We start from the raw sequence: 16,747 nt of genomic DNA on the forward strand, positions 1-16,747 counted from the left end.
CATGCCCACCTAATTTTTGTATTTTTAACAGAGACGGGATTTTGCCATGATAGCTAGGCTGGTATCAAACTCCTGACCTCAGGTGATCTTCCTGCCTCGGCCTCCCAAGGTGCTGGAATTACAGGCATGAGCCACCACACCTGGCCAAATTTGCATGTTATTAAAAGTAGGTATAAATGTGACTGCCAAACTGCTCTGAGCTGCTCCTCTCTGCCTACAGGGTAAGCCTGCTCTGCAGGAGCGGTCACAGAGTTGTAACACTACAGCTTCAATAAAGCTGTTTTCTTTTCTTTTTTTTTTTCTGAGATGGAGTCTCGCTGTGTCACCCAGGCTAGAGTGCAGTGGCCGGATCTCAGCTCACTGCAAGCTCCGCCTCCTGGGTTCACGCCATTCTTCTGCCTCAGCCTCCCAAGTAGCTGGGACTACAGATGCCCGCCACAATGTCTGGCTAATTTTTTGTATTTTTAGTAGAGACGGGGTTTCACCGTGTTAGCCAGGATGGTCTTGATCTCATGACCTCGTGATCCGCCCGTCTCATTCTCCCAAAGTGCTGGAATTACAGGCGTGAGCCACCGCGCCTGGCCTAAGCTGTTTTCTTTCACCTTCAGCGTGCCCTTGAATTCTTTCCTGGGCAAAGCCAAGAAGTCTCATGGGCTCAGCCCTACTTTGGGACTTGCCTGCTCTGTTTCAGATTGATCTGTGCTTGCAACCAAGCCCCCTTTTTTGTTTTTGAGACTCTTGCTCTGTCACCAAGGCTGGAGAGCACTGGTGTGATCTCTGCTTACTGCAGCTTCTACCTCTGAGGCTCAAGCAATCCTCCCACCTCAGCCTTCTGAGTAGCTGGGACTATAGGCGTGCCACAGTGCCCGGCTAATTTTTATATTTTTAGTAGAGATGGGGTTTTGCCATGTTGCTCAGGCTGGTGTTGAACTCCGGGACTCAAGCAATCCACCCACCTTGGCCTCCGAAAGTGTTGAGATTACAGGTGTGAGCCACCGCGTCCAGCCTGCACTTCCTGGTTCTCTGAGCCAGTGGATTCCTTTTTCTCTTCAGCTTGTGCAAGTTGTATTTCTGTTATTTTTAACTGAAAGATAGGTTTTCTTACAAGATTTTTCTTCAGAGTTGTTTATTAGGCTTAGGAACTGTTATTTGTGTCTGTCTGTGCTTAATTTTTCTGTTTAAACTTTTTTTCTTTTTGTTTTTGAACACAAACTAAGACAAGTTTTCTTTGAGGTCATGTTTCTTTCTCTTAGTATTCAATATGTGTGAGAGGATTTTCTGTTTGGAAAGAGGAAATTTCAAGAAAAGCAGGGGACTAAACTAGAATTTTGTTTGTTTGCTTGTTTTTGTTGAGATGCAGTCCTGCTCTGTTGCCCAGGCTAGAGTGCAGTGGCACAGTCTTGACTCGCTGCAACTTCCACCTCCCAGATTTAAGTGACTCTCCTGCCTATGCTTCCTGAGTTTCTGGGATTACAGGCATGTGCCACCACACCTGGCTAATTTTTGTATTTTTAGTAGAGAGGGGATTTTACCATGTTGGCCAGGCTGGTCTCGAACTTGTGACCTCAAGTGATCCACCCACTTCGGCCTCCCAGAATGCTGAGATTACAAGTGTGGACCATAGCACCCGGCTGACTGAAGCAAAAAAAAAATTTTTTTGAGACGGAGTCTCACTCTATTGCCCAGGCTGGAGTGCAGTGGCGTGATCTTGGCTCACTGCAAGCTCCGCCTCCCAGTTTCACGTCATTCTCCTGCCTCAGCCTCCTGAGTAGCTGGGACTACAGGCACCCGCCACCACGCCCAGCTAATTTTTTTTTTTTTTTTTTTTTGTCTTTTTAGTGGAGACGGGGTTTCACTGTGTTAGCCAGGATGGTCTCTACCTCCTGACCTCGTGATCCGCCTGCCTCGGCCTTCCAAAGTGCTGGGATTACAGGCGTGAGCCACCGTGCCCTGCCTAAAGCAGAATTTGTCAGTTGACTATGAAAGCAACAGAAACAGGGTATCTCTGAGAACTTGACACACCAAGGAGTTGGGAAGCAAATATGAAAATATAAAATGGTTCCCAGCTCAGTAGAACTGGCTCTCCCTGATTGAAGATATTATTGGAGCTTTTAAGAAAAGTATGTCTTTCAGAAGAGGAATTGGTTAGCAATGGTAGTAAATGCAAACCTTTTTGTGTGTTTTCCTTGGTTTAGTTTTTAATTAATTAAAAAATAGATGGTACCATGTACATTGTACCAATTCAAAGTGTATAGAAGAGTATTTGGTGAAAAGTAAACTTCCCTCCTGCTTTGTCCTCCAATTTCCTGATGTTCTCACCCAGAAACAACCTCTTTTTCAGTTTATTTTATATCCTTCTTTCCAGGAATTTTCTATGCCTGTGTACACATAGAGGTATGTATTATACATTAAATTCTGTTTCCCCCCCCCGACAAATGGTAGCATCCTAAACATATTGTACTGTATTTTACTTTTTTCCCCTTCACTAAACAAATAAAAATACATTTTACTTTTTAAAGTTAATATATTTGAATGTTTTCTAATCAGTACATATTGATTGGAAAATCAACAAGAATGAGAAAATTCTTTTTAAAGGCTACATTGTATTCTGCGATACATATGGTCCATAATTTAACAGTCCTTTATAAGTTGTTTTTTGCTTCTTGGTATGACAAAAAAAAAAATGCTACAATAAATGTTTTTGTTTCATAAGAATTTCCAAGATGAATTTTTAAAGTTTTTTAAAATTTTTTATTTTTTGAGACAGAGTCTCACTCTGTTGCCCAGGTTGGAGTGCAGTGTTATGATCTCAGCTCACTGTAACCTCGGCCTCCCGGGTTGAAGCAATTCTCCTGCCTCAGTCTCCCCAGTGGCTGGGATTATAGGCGTGCGCCAACACACTTGGCTAATTTTTATATTTTTAATAGAGACAGGTTTCACCATGTTGGCCAGGCTGGTCTCGAACTCCTAGCCTCAGGTGATCCGCCTGCCTCAGCCTCCCAGAGTGCTGGGATTACGGGAGTGAGCCACTGTGCCCGGCCCCAAGATGAATTTTGAAACCATAGACTGCTAGTTGTCCCACCAAATCCATGGTTTTGTTGTGTTTTGTTATCTTTTTCTTTTTCTTTCCTTTTTTTTTTTTTTTTTTTTTGAGACAGTCTCACTCTGTCACCCAGACTGGAGTGCAATGGCACGATCTCAGCTCACTGCAACCTCCACCTCCCAGGTTCAAGCGATTCTCGGGCCTCAGCCTCTTGAGTAGCTGAGATTACAGGTGTGCACTACCACACCTGGCTAATTTTGTGTGTGTGTTTTTATTATAGTAGAGACAGAGGTTCACCCTGTTTGCCAGGCTGGTCTCAAACTCCTGGCCTCAAGTGATCCCGCCACCACCTCAGCCTCCCAAAGTGCTGGGATTACAGTCATGAGCCACTGCATCTGGCCCTTCTCTTCTTTTTCTAGAGCAGGGGTTGGCAAATGTTTTCTGTAAATGGCCAAACAGTAAATGTTAGACTTTGCAGGCCTTAAGGCCTCTGCCCCAACTACTCAACTCTGCCTTTGTAGCCGAAAAGAGCAGCCACAGGCAATATGTAAATGAATAGGTGTGGCTGAGCTCCAATAAAACTTTGCAAAACCTGGGTCTTCTCTCTTGGCTTTGGAGTCCCCCTCCCTCTGTCTCTGTACAGGGGAACTTTTTCCTTCTTTCTTCTCTCTCCTTTCTTGCCTATTAAACGCTCTGCTCCTTAAAACAACTCCAACTGTGTCTGTGTCATTTTATCCAATTTGCGAAAGACAAGAGCCCTGGTGCTCCTCCACTCATCGGAGCCTGTCAGTGCCATCTTCAAAGCAGAGACCAAGTCCTCACCAGACAACATAATCTGCTCAGCCCGAATCTTGGATTTACAGCTTCCACAACAGACTCTGCTCCAACTATGAACTTAGGAGGTTAAGGAAAAACGTGGTTTTCTATTTCCAGCTAGAAGCTGGACATCCTAAGTGATTGGAAGAGTATGTTTGGTTTTCTCTGTCTGATTCCAAGCTGAAAGTAGGAACAACAACAACATGGGGAAGCCTGCAATTTTTGACCACGTCCTGATCTCTCCGTACTGATCACCGCTGAGCTGAGGGTCAGGGTTCTGTTATCATCTGTGCCCTGTTCATTGTCTGCTTGAATATTCTGCCAGTCTGTCTGTAGAGGGGAAAAACAGTAACCTTCATTATCAGAAACCTCATTCTAAGTTTACTTTTCTGTCTAGGTGTCCTTGTACAAATTGCTTAGCTTTTTAAATATATAAATATGTTTTCTCACTGAGTAGCAACAGAAGCAGTATTTTTGCTAGGCTTGAGTTGCTTACTATTAAAAAAGTTAGACTTACATTTTTATAATAAAACCTAATCTTAGGCTCAGATGCGCATACCACTAAAGAGCAGTGCTTGTCTTTTGCTTAACAGTCATATTACAAGATTAATTTTTATTTATAATTAATATATAAACATGTTCTTTTTAAAAAATACACAATGTGATGGATAAATCTAATGTCCTTTTTGATAATCACCCTGGTTTTAAGAATATAACTGTCTAGAGAAAATAACTAATAGAGCTCATTGTGTACTATCTGGAAGTCATTGTATGCCAGGCAATTTTCTGATACGATGGGGTCGGTACTATTTTTATCCCTATTTTACAGATAAGGAAACTGATGCAGGGAGAGGTTTTCATATAGCTCACCAAGTTACTAGCTAGTAAGTAGTAGAGCCAGGATGCAATTTCAGGAAAAAAAGCACCTCAGAAGCTTCATGCTGCTTTCTGATTACCCCCTTACTCTCTCAGGGTAACCACCATCCTGCATACATTCATTGTACCTCTTTCTGTATTTTATATAATTTCATATAAAAATATGTTTGTATATGGAAAAAAAAAACAACTTTGCAAAACCAAGAGCTGGTAGGGTTGGCCCTTGGGCCATAGCTTTCTATCCCTTGTGACTGGTGTGTGGCTACTCTGCCATGGACTACATTTCCCAGTCTCCTTTGCAGTCAGGTGTGGCCATGTGACCAGCTGGATACAAGAGGAAGTGTGTGTACCACTTACATGACCTGTGAAACTCCTGCCCACTCCTTCACACCTTTGCCCGCTTTCTTACCAGATGAAATGGTGTGACTGGAGTGACCTCAGAAGCTACTTATCAAAGGCAGTTGGTAGCCACCTTCAACCTGGATTCCTGGTGACTCTGTGGAGCCGAGTTGCATGCCTGCCTAAATACTGTATTGTGGAACTCTTTCATAGGAGACAAACTTGTGTATTTTTTTAAGTCACAGAATTCTTGGTGAGTTTTGATTTGGCTGTTTAGTCCTCCCTAAATAATTCAGTGCACATTCAAGCATGTAACAGGATATTTTTAGCTGGGTCAGAAATAAGAATTTGTGGTGTTCCAGGCCGGGTACGGTGGCTCACACCTGTAATCCCAGCACTTTGGAAGGCCAAGGATGGGCAGATCACTTGAGGTCAGGAGTTCGAGACCAGCCTGGCCAACATGGTGAAACCCTGTCTCTCCCCAAAATACAAAAAGTAGCCAGGTATGGTGGCGCATGCCTGTAATCCCACTTACTCGGGAGGCTGAGGCTCGAGAGTCGCTTGAACCTGGGAGGTGGAGGTTGCAGTGAGCCAAGATTGCACCACTGCACTCCAGCCTGGGCGACAAGAGTGAGACTCCATCTCAAAAAAAAAAAGAAGAAAAGAATTGTGGTGTGAGCCTCTGTGTCCTTGTGCAGACTGCCCCCTTTGTGTCCCACAGTTTGTGTGGAATTATCGCCCCTCCCAGAATGTTCACAAACCCTGAACACAGATGTCTGTCTGGTCCTGTTGTTTTGCATGAGGTTCAAGAGCCTTGTGGGAAAGAAGCCAAATGGTCTGTGTTCTCATTTAGGGTTCAGACGTGTATAGGCTTGTCCCGTGGGCTAGAAGTCCTCAAAGATGTCTTTGCTAGAGGAGAGAAAAATATGAACAGGTCCCTGAGAGAAAATCAATGCAAGTGAAGATGACATCTGACTGAGAGGACCAGACTAGATGATTATACATTAGAGGGTTCCTTGATGGCAGGTGCAATGAGAGATGTGCCACGGTGCACCCTTACCCCTTTTCTCTTACTCTCTGGAAAGCCCTGTCTCTTGGAAAGGAAAGAAAGAACTGTGTCACTAGGGGCCCCATGTGGCTCTGTGGGAACCTTGGAAGTAGCTGCTGATTTCCCGTAGAACAGTGGACAGCAATGTTCTGACTGAGTCTGGTATTTTGGTGGTTGACAGCAGTACAGGCCATGACCAGTGGCTGGCTCAGCAGTGAAGCAGAAGCATGAGGAAGCCTGCAGGCTGTGGTTTGGATTCTCTGTGAGTCCCCTTTTCATCAGGACTTTGAAAGAGAAAATGACTTACACAGGACTCTCAGACTGGTAGGGGCTTGTGTACCTTCAGCATATAGCAATTAACACCTTGATGATTTGCAGAAATTCTTCATGGAGGATGCTTATTTAAAAGAGCTGGAGGGCTGGGTGTGGTGGCTCCTGCCTATAATCCCAGCACTTTGGGAGGCTGAGGCAGGCAGATCACTTGAGGCCAGGAGTTGAAGACCTCTACTATTGCTGTATCACTGCCCTGGTGATTCAGCAGTGAATCCTGCGCTCATGGACATTACATTCTTGTGGAGAAGACAGACAGTGAACTTCTACATTGAGTGGAAGATTGGTTGCTATTTACTGAGTTGGGGAAGATTGTGGGTGGAGTAATTTTGGGGAGGAAGATCAGGAGTTTTATTGGGGGTATGTTAAATTTGAGGTGCCAGTTGGGTGTCTGATAGGAGCTGTCAAATAGGAGTTGGTAGCCAGGTGTGGTAGGCGGAGGTTGTAGTGAGCCTGAGATCACGCCACTGCACTCCAGCCTGGGCAACAGAGCGAGACTGTCTCTCTTTCTCTCTCTCTCTCTATATATGTATGTACACACACACACACATATAATTAATTTATTAAATATATATACCCCTTTATCCAACTCATAATTTATTAAATACATATTTATTAATTTTATATATATATATATATATATATATATATATATATATATATATGAGTTGGATAAAGGGGTCCCAGAGTCAGTGGAGAGGTGTAGGATGGGAATATCAAATTGGGAGACATCCGTTAATAGATGATATTTAAAGGTACAGGACTCTATAATATCATTGAAAGGATGTGTGTGGATAGAGGAAAGGTCCAGGGACCTAGCCTTTTATTTAGGGCTTAGGAGATGGGGAAGCAGATGGAATGGTCATGGAGGAAGGAGAAAACAAGGATGCCCAAAGGAGAAAGTGGTATTAGAAGGGGAGAGGGATCAGCTCTGTCAGATGTTGCTGATGAGTAAGTTGAGGACTGAGATGACCATTGGTTTTGGCAGTGTGGAGGTCTTTGGGCAATTTCAGTGGAGTGATGGGGATGACAGCCTAATTTCCGTGGGTTCAGGAGGGAATGGGAGGAAGGAAGTAGAGTGGTTTGGGAAGGGGGCAGAGAAAGGGGGTGGTACTGCAGGGGGATGTGGGTCAGCAGGGGAGACTGCTGTTTGCCTGGCCCTCAGCCAGTTCTTCCAGTATGAAGAATGAATTATCCATTTCTGCCCCTCCAAGGAGACCTCCCATGACATCCAAACCTCTGTTCTCCAGGGCCTCTGTCTCAAGCAGGGCAAACACTCCTCAGTTCTCACTCCGTAGGACACTCCCTTTGACTCAATCCATCCCTTGGTTCATGCAGCCCTTCTTCAGCATTGACAGAGATGAAAGAAAGCTGGATAACTTTCAGGGATATTTCATCCAGGTCATGGGGAAGCCTCAGGCACCACCCCAATAACTCTTTGCTTTTTTCCTTGACCTCTTCCCACTTTGTAATGTTTTCTCCACAAAGCAGCCAAAGTGATCTTTTTTTCTTTTTTTCTTTCTGCTTCATTTCTCCTTCATACAGAGTGATCTGTTAAAAACCAGACCATCTCATTCCCCTGTTTTCAAACAACAACAAATCACTACCACTTTGCAATGGCCTCAGCATGTCCTTAAGCTAAATCCACTGTTCTACCCTGGCTCTCGGGCCCTGTGTGGTCTGGATTGCAGCTGTCTCTGTGATTTCAGCTCTGCCACTGCTGGCCCATTCCCTGTGCTGCTTCCGCCGTTAGGTTTCTCTTGGTGAGCAGATCAAGCTCATTCCTTCCTCAGGGACCTCACATTCTGTTTACTCTGATCTGACCCTTTTTTTCCCCCTTATCTTCTGTTGGCTGACACTCCCTGACATTGAGGTCTGAGCTCCGAGTCTGGTAATTCTTCCCTGATGACGCATCTAAAGTTGACTGCCCCAGTCAACATGACAGTACCTTTTTTTCTTCATAGCAATTATCACTAACTGAAATGATCTTGCACACTTACTTGTTTAAAAGTCTGTTTTCCTTTTTTTTAAAAAAATTAAAATGGAGTCTTGCTCTGTCACCCAGGCTGGAATGCAGTGGCGTGATCTCGACTAACTGCAGCCTCCGCCTCCTGGGTTCAAGAGATTCTCCTGCCTCAGCCTCTCAAGTAGCTGGGATTATAGGCATGTGCCACCACACCTGGCTAATTTTTGTGTTTTTATTAGAGATGGAGTTTCATCATGTTGACCAGTCTGGTCTCGAACTCTTGACTTCAAGTGGTCTGCCCACCTCAGCCTCCCAAAGTGCTGGGATTACAGGCATGAGCCACCACACCTGGTCTAAAAGTCTGTTTTCTATCTCCCTCCATTGCACTGTGAGTCCTCCCTGCCTTATTCTCCACTGTAAGATAGTGTCTAGTACAGTATCTGACACCTTATAGTAAGCACTCAACAAATATTCCTCAAGTATTCAATAAAGGAACAACTCCTGTCACCAAAGGGGTCTGAAACATCAAGTCCGCCACTCCCCTGGATCTCAGGATAATGCTGGAAAACTGCTGCTAAAGTCTTGTTCTTTGAATTCTTCCCTTTGACTAGATTCTGTTGCTTTTTTAGATTATCTTGTCCTTTTTCAAACAGGTTTCGTCTGCAGTCCCTTCAGCCTTAACTCCAAGCCCTAGTCTTCCACCTTGTGGTCTGAAAAGCACATTATGAATGACTTCTGCAGAGAGCAAAGAACACCATGGATTTCTTTAATTAGTTCTCTCACATGCTTAGCAGGCACCTCATTCCAACCCCTTGTCACAAACGCAGATATGGAAAGCACCATGTGTTGTGTTTGATGTTGAGAGCAGGAGCTCACAGTACACTTTCCCCTTTACTCCAAGCTGACCGTGCAGCCTAGCACCAGAGAATGAACTATGTCTTTTACCCTGGCAGTCCAGGGAGAATGTGGCTTTGGCCCTGAGCTTTACAGCAGGTATCTGTTCAGGCCAGGCTTTTAACAATGTCCATTTATTGGTGTGGTGCAGTGACTCATGCCTGTAATCCCAGCACTTTGGGAGGCCAAGGCAGGTGGATCACTCGAACAGGAGTTCAAGACCAGCCTGGCCAACATGGTGAAACCCTGTCTCTACTAAAAATACAAAAATTAGCCAGGTGTGACGGCAGATGCCTGTAATCCCAGCTACTTGGGAGGCTGAGGCAGGAGGATCTCTTGAACCTGGGAGGTGGAGGTTGCAGTGAGCTGAGATTGAGCCATTGCACTCCAGCCTGGGTGACAGAGCAAGACTCGGTGTCCACACACACACACAAAAATAAATAAAATTTAAAAAGGCTGCTTGCAGTGGCTCATGCTTGTAATCCCAACACTTTGGGAGGCCAAGGCAGGCAGATCACCTGAGGTTAGGAGTTCGAGACCAGCCCGACCGACGTGGAGAAACCCTGTCTCTACTAAAAATATAAAAAATTAGCCAGGCATGGTGGCAAGTGCCTGCTACTCGGGAGGCTGAGGCAGGAGAATTGCTTGAACCCTGGAGGCAGAGGTTGCGGTGAGCCGAGATCACGCCATTACACTCCAACCTGGGCAACCAGAGCGAAACTCCCTCTCAAAAAAAAAAAAAAAAAAAAAAGCATCCATTTATTATTTAGGGAGCAGTTGTAGCAGAATTTCTCTTAGAGTCAATAGGCAATCTCTCCTGAGGTTTCCATGGGGACTTGGAGTTTTAGAGCAATTTCTGGGAAGAACATTGGAAGGAAATTGTGGGGCAAGATGTTAATACAGTCACACTGTTATGGCACACGCTGTTTCTGCAGCCATAGGTGACGGTTGAATCAGTTCCCACTCAAGGCCCACAGGATGCAGGGCTATGTTTGACCTCCTTGGGGCCAGATGCTGAGGGGATATTGTCCCTGCACCTGGAATACAGGAAAAATAAGTTTAAGTCCTTGGCCCCCGTTACAGTTTTACATTTGTGACATACTGTGTGACCTTGGGTAAGTCACTTAACCTCTCTGGGCCTTCGTTGCCTCACCTAAGAATTATTTTGAGGCTTAAATGAGATTGTGTGTGTGTTGGCGGGGAAGATAGTATTTCATACATTGAAAGGTGAAGTGTTTTGTTGTTTTGTTTTGTTTTTGAACGGAGTTTTGCTCTTGTCGCCAGGCTGGAGTGCATTGGCGCGATCTCAGCTCACTGCAACCTCTGCCTCTCGGGTTCATGTTATTTTCCCGCCTCAGCCTCCGGAGTAGCTGGGACTACAGGCACCTGCCATCACGCCTGGCTAATTTTGTATTTTTAGTAGAGACAGGGTTTCACCATGTTGGCCAGGCTGGTCACGAACCCTTGACCTCAGGTGATCCACCTGCTTTGGCCTCCCAAAGTGCTGGGATTACAGGTATGAGTCATCGTGCCTGGCCCCAGATTAGCGGATCTAAGCTCTTCTTGTGTATGAACTCACTTAATCCTCAGTCCTCAATCCTCAAAACAACAATATAAGGTAGATACCATTCTTCTCCTCATGTTACACTGTGCAGGCACAGTGAAGTAAAGTGACTTATGGAAAGCCACATAGCTAGTGAGTGGTGGAGACAGGATTTGGATCTAGGCATTCCTGCTCCAGGGCCTGGCTGCCATCCATTTTACCCAGTTCCCAGTTCACCCAGTTCATGCCCACGTTCTGTAATCAGATAATGGGTCACTAGCAAGGTGCTGTCTGTTGTAGGGCAGGAGTGGGTCACTGAGCTTCCCCACGGTCGTGATGAAGTGTCCTTCACAACCGTCCACCTGAAGTAACTTACCCTGTAGTTACCTCAAAGAACCTTTATCAGTAAATGTTGAACTCATTAGAAAGGCAAATGCCCAGAACCTCCCTGGGTGGTTCTGGTTTAGTAAGCATACCAGTCAGGTCTCAGCGGCAGAGAGCAGAAATCACTTGCTACGTGAATCCAAAAGGCATTTGATTCAAAGTGATGGAGACGGGAAACAAACATCTAGAGAAACAGTCATAGGTGTAGCAGTCGGAGATGCACTCACGTCTACCTCTGGTGCCCAGACCTGTGAACTCTGGCAGTACTGTCACTGGTTCAGAGCATCTACTGCATCCTAAGGGACAGAACCCCAGCATCACCAGGTGGTGTCTGCCAGCAGATGCTGTAGCTCAGTCTCCAACGGGCCATTCATTCTACCATCCAGAAGATCACCTACCCCTGGGGACCACGGTAAGGTCAGAGCATCTGGGGGGCACCAGCATATGGACCCATTTCTTTTGCTGTGAGTGGATTTGTGATCAGAAGCAATGTGGGTGTCTGGCCTTGTGGCAGTGGATGAGGCATTCAATGGGCTGGTAAGTTGCTGGCAGAAGCATGGTAATCAGGAAAAGGAAATTCATCTGTGGAAGAAGTGTTTACTCAAGGGAGGGGGAAAAGTCACCTGTCTTCCATTTTGTTTTCAATGAGCAATTATTGCACCTCGGATAAACCTCATTGGCTATGATACTGCCACTGCGCAAAGCTCTGTCTTCCCTTTTGGAAGGGATCCCTCATGATTAAGGTGCCATAGCTCAGCCTTAGTCTCCACTTATGGCTTCAGCGAGAAGGCAGCCGAGTCAGCTCTGGTGAGTGAAAGACAGTGGCTGAGTCCATGCACACCTCCGTCCCTGCCGCCGTGGCTGCTTGGTTCGTGGGCCCACAGTATAAACACAGGGGCGCTGTCAGTGACTTGCACAGAGGAGTCAGTCCACACCGTGGTTCTTTAGTGCTGTTTCTGGTGAGGATTTGTAGTGAGCAACCGTTTGTGTTACCAATATCCTCAAACCCCATGTCCAGAAATCAGCTTTTTTTTTTTTTTTTTGAGATGGAGTCTCCTACTGTCGCCTGGGCTAGAGTGCAGTGGCGCGATCTTGGCTCACTACAACCGTTGCCTCCTGGGTTCAAGCGATTCTCTGCTTCAGCCTCCTGAGTAGCTGAGACTACAGGCGTGTGCCACCACGCCTGGCTAATTTTTGTAATTTTAGTAGAAACGGGGTTTCACCATGTTTCCCAGGCTGGTCTCAAACCCTGAGCTCAGGCAATCCACCCTCCTCGGCCTCCCAAAGTGCTGAGATTACAGGTGTGAGCCATCACCGAAATCAGCATTTTAATAGCCAGACTCACTCCCACTTCCCCACCCAGAAGTCTACTGCAGGTGTTCTGGGACCATGTGTCATGAACTATGGATTTAGGTATATTGCTAATTTTAAGTGTAACTAGGCTGTTTTTAGTAAGTGGGTAAACTTTAGTACCTTTCCAAAGTGGTGGCTGCTGTGGCTAATTACAGAAAGTGGCAAGAGAGGCGAGGAACTGTATCTCAGCCCATTCATGTTTGGTTCTAAAATGTGCTGATACTCTTGAGTTAGGCATCTGGTCAGGTGGGGGAATATTGACTTTCTCCAATCTCTGGATTTTAAGAATATCTTTTCCGGTCTGATCCTTATGGCAGGGCTCAAGTTAGTGGCCCTCCCCAAAGAGGGTGATATTTAGTTGCTTGCATCTCCAATGCCAAACCCCAGTGGCCATGACATTGCGTTGCAGAGGTTCCTATAATCTGACAGTTGTTGTATTTCTGGATAAATCCTTTGTTAATAATCATCCTGCTTGTTCCTTATGCTGTTGAATATTGAGAGAACTTATATATTGTGGGGATTTTTGTTGTTGTTTTGAGACAGTCTTGCTCTGTCGCTCAGGCTGGTATGCAGTGGCACGATCTTGGCTTACTGCATGCAACCTGTGCCTCTGCAGGGATTTTTGTTTCAAAACTTGGAACCCAAGATGCACGTCTTAAGGCAGCAGGCATTTTAAAGTAAACAAAGTCACAAAAAGTGTGGCTGAACTTGATTCCATAATTACCTCATTGCAGGAAGTAATCATTCCTGTCAGTTCTGAGCAATATTAATCCTTACAGGAATTACACCAGAATGAAGTATATGGGCCCTTCCCCAAGTACTGAAGGCACCCTCAGGAGTTGTTTTACATGATTGCCTCAGGGGAAACAAGAGATGGTTAATGCTTTATATGTTTTTAACAAGAAATGTCACTTAAATAAGATCCTTTTGCTTTCCTGTCTTCTGTCACTTAAATGATTTTGCCACCTGTTAAACTTCTAGGCATCTTGCAAACTTTCAAAAACAAACGAATCAATTGTTTTCAACTTCTGTGGAGGGCAATCCAGATATTTATCTATAGAAATGACCTGTGACCATCCCTTTTGACTTAGGAAATCCTCATCTAGGAATTTATCTTACAGATATATACTGCACACATATAAAATGGTGGGTACACAAGGATACTCATTGTAGCTGTGGGCATAGCAACAGGAAGTTGGAAACCAGGCTTATTAACAGGGGGCTGATGAAATGTTTATGTTTTTTAAGCTGAGTGGTGGCTTAACATTTAAAAAAAATCTGTATGTCTATAAATATCTCTCTCTATATAGATATATATTTTTTTGAGACAGAGTCTCCCTCTGTCACCTAGGCTGGAGTACAGTGGTGTGATCTCGGCCCACTGCAACCTCTGCCTCCCTGGTTCAAGCAATTCTCCTGCCTCAGCCTACCGAGTAGCTGGGATTACAGGTGTGCACCACCACGCCCAGCTAATTTTTGTGTTTTCAGTAGAGACGGGGTTTCCCCAGGTTGGCCAGGCTGGTCTGAAACTCCTGACTTCAAGTGATCCGCCCACCTAGGCCTCCCAAAGTGCTAGGATTACAGGCATGAGCCACTGCACACAGCCAAAATTAAAAAAAAAATCTTAAACATGATATTAATATTATTTTGTATGTATTAGTTGGTGCAAAAGTAATTGCTGTTTTTGCCTTTCAAATTAAACCTATATTAAATATGTAGTGAACCTATATTATATATGTAATACAATTAAAGAGCAAGTAGAAATCTGTACTGAAAGATAAAAACATATGTGCATTTGCTTATATGTGTACAGAATATCTATAGGAATATCCAGTATCCAGTACCAAACTGGTAATATTGGTTGCTTCTGAGAAGAGAACTGGGGTAGCTAGGGTCACGGGAGGGAGGGAAACTTCACTGTGTACCCTTTTGTGTTTTTAAGGGTTATGAGCCCTGTGAATACATTACTTACTAAGAGTAGAATTGACCGAGCGCAGTGGCTCACGCCTGTAATCCCAGCACTTTGGGAGGCCGAGGTGGGTGGATCATCTGAGGTGAGGAGTTCGAGACCAGCCTGACCAATATGGTGAAACTGCATCTCTACTAAAAACACAAAATTTAGCCAGGCCTGGTGGCATGTGCCTGTAGTCACAGCTACTTGGGAGGCTGAGACAGGAGAATCGCTTGAACCCGGGAGGCGGAGGTTACAGTGAGCCAAGATCATGCCACTGAACTCCAACCTGGGCTACAGAGGAAGACTATGTCTCAAAAAAAAAAAAAAAAAAAAAAAAGAATTAAAATGAAAAAAACAAGTAAATCATACTTTCCCTAACATATTTATTAACGACTTTTTGTGTGTGTGTGTGTGTGTGTGTGTGTGTAGAGATGAGATCTTGCTATGTTGCCCAGGCTGGTCTGGAACTCCTGGACTCAAGCAATCCTCCCACCTTGGCCTCCCAAAGTGCTGGGACTATGGGCGTGAGCCACTGTGTCTGGCTAACTTTTTTTTGAAACAAACACAACTTGAAACAAGTATAGCCTCAGATGTTCCATCTGATCAACGTTTCACTGACCAAGAGCAAGAAAAGCCAAAAGAAATTATTTTTCGGTGATACCAAGCCTGTCTGTTCACCAGTCCTAACCCTTTGATTGGGCTACTGCGAGTGAAAGTGAGACCTTGAGACTGTGAGTCTAGGTGAAACCATTAAACAGCTATGTCGCTGTCTGTGTGCTGGTCAGGGGTGTGTTTCTGTGGTATCTTTGGCATTAAGCTGCAATCTAGGTACAGAAATGCTCAGAAAGCCCATGAGCTCATGCGAAGAGAGAAAACCTTTTTAGCAGATGTGTGACACAGGAAAAACAGTTGGTCCTTTCCTTTTTTTTTTTTTTTTTTTGAGACAGAGTCTCACTTTGTCCCCCAGGCTTCAGTGCAATGGCGCGATCTTGGCTCACTGCAAGCTCTGCCTCCTGTGTTCACACCATTCTCCTGCCTCAGCCTCCCAAGGAGCTGGGACGACAGGTGCCCGCCACCACGCCTGGCTAATTTTTTGTGTTTTTAATAGAGACGGGGTTTCACTGTGTTAGCCAGGATGGCCTCAATCTCCTGACCTTGTGATCCACCCGCCTCAGCCTCCCAAAGTGTTGGAATTACAGGCGTGAGCCACCACGCCCGGCCACAGTTGGTATTTTCACACTCAACACTCAACATAATACTTCGCCTCTGACATCAGATGTGTGTGGGGTTTTCCTACGTCTCAGTCATTTCTCCAGTGACACTAGCTGGCTGTTATAGAATTCAATGCAATTCTGACACTGTCTACCTGGAGTCAGAGTCAGATCCCAGGTTAAGGGGCTCAGTCCCACAAGACTGTCCCCTACTTGATATGTCAGTTGCAAGTAGTAGGTGGTCACCTATATTATGCTATAAATCGGAGTTCCTACGACCCCCTCTTCAGGTTCGATTAACTTGCTAGGACAGCTCATAGAACTCAGGGAAACATTTAACATTTACTCTTTTATTATATTAATAAAGGCTATGTTAGAAGATAGAGGCTGAGCATGGTGGCTCATGCCTGCAATCCCAGCACTTTGGGAGGCTGAGTTTGGAAGATCACTTGAGCCCAGGAGTTTGAGACCAGCCTGGGCAGCACAGCAAAACCCCATCTCTATAGAAAATACAAAAATCTGCCAGGCGCGATGGCTCATGCCTGTAATCCCAGCACTTTTGGGATGCTGAAGCAGGCAGATCACAAGGTCAAGAGATCGAGACCATCCTGGCCAACATGGTGAAATCCTGTCTCTATTAAAAATACAAAAAAAAATAACTGGGTGTGGTGGTGTGTGCCTGTAGTCCCAGCTACTCGGGAGGCTGAGGCAGGAGAATTGCTTGGACTAGGGAGGCAGAGGTTGCAGTGAGCCGAGATCGTGCCGCTGCATTCCAGCCTGGCAACAGAGCAAGACTCCATCTCAAATAAATAAATAAATAAAATAAATGCAAAAATTAGCCAGATGTGGTGGTGTGCGCCTGTAGTCCCAGCTACTCAGGATGCTGAGGTGGGAGGATCTGTTTGAGCCTGGGAGGTCGAGGCTGCAGTGAGCCGTGATTACACCACTGCACTCCAGCCTGGGTGACAGAGTGAGATCCTGTCTCAAAAA

The 16,747-nt window shown here is 45.2% G+C and overlaps 1 pseudogene; it reads right to left on the reverse strand.

The window, feature by feature from the left end:
• Positions 1 to 11,863: 11,863 nt before the first annotated feature.
• Positions 11,864 to 11,945, reverse strand: LOC119625000 (U4 spliceosomal RNA; annotated as a pseudogene).
• Between the last annotated feature and the right edge of the window lie 4,802 nt (positions 11,946 to 16,747).

The sequence above is a fragment of the Chlorocebus sabaeus genome, chromosome 8 (assembly GCF_047675955.1).
Source record: "Chlorocebus sabaeus isolate Y175 chromosome 8, mChlSab1.0.hap1, whole genome shotgun sequence".
In the NCBI taxonomy this organism is placed as follows: Eukaryota; Metazoa; Chordata; class Mammalia; order Primates; family Cercopithecidae; genus Chlorocebus; species Chlorocebus sabaeus.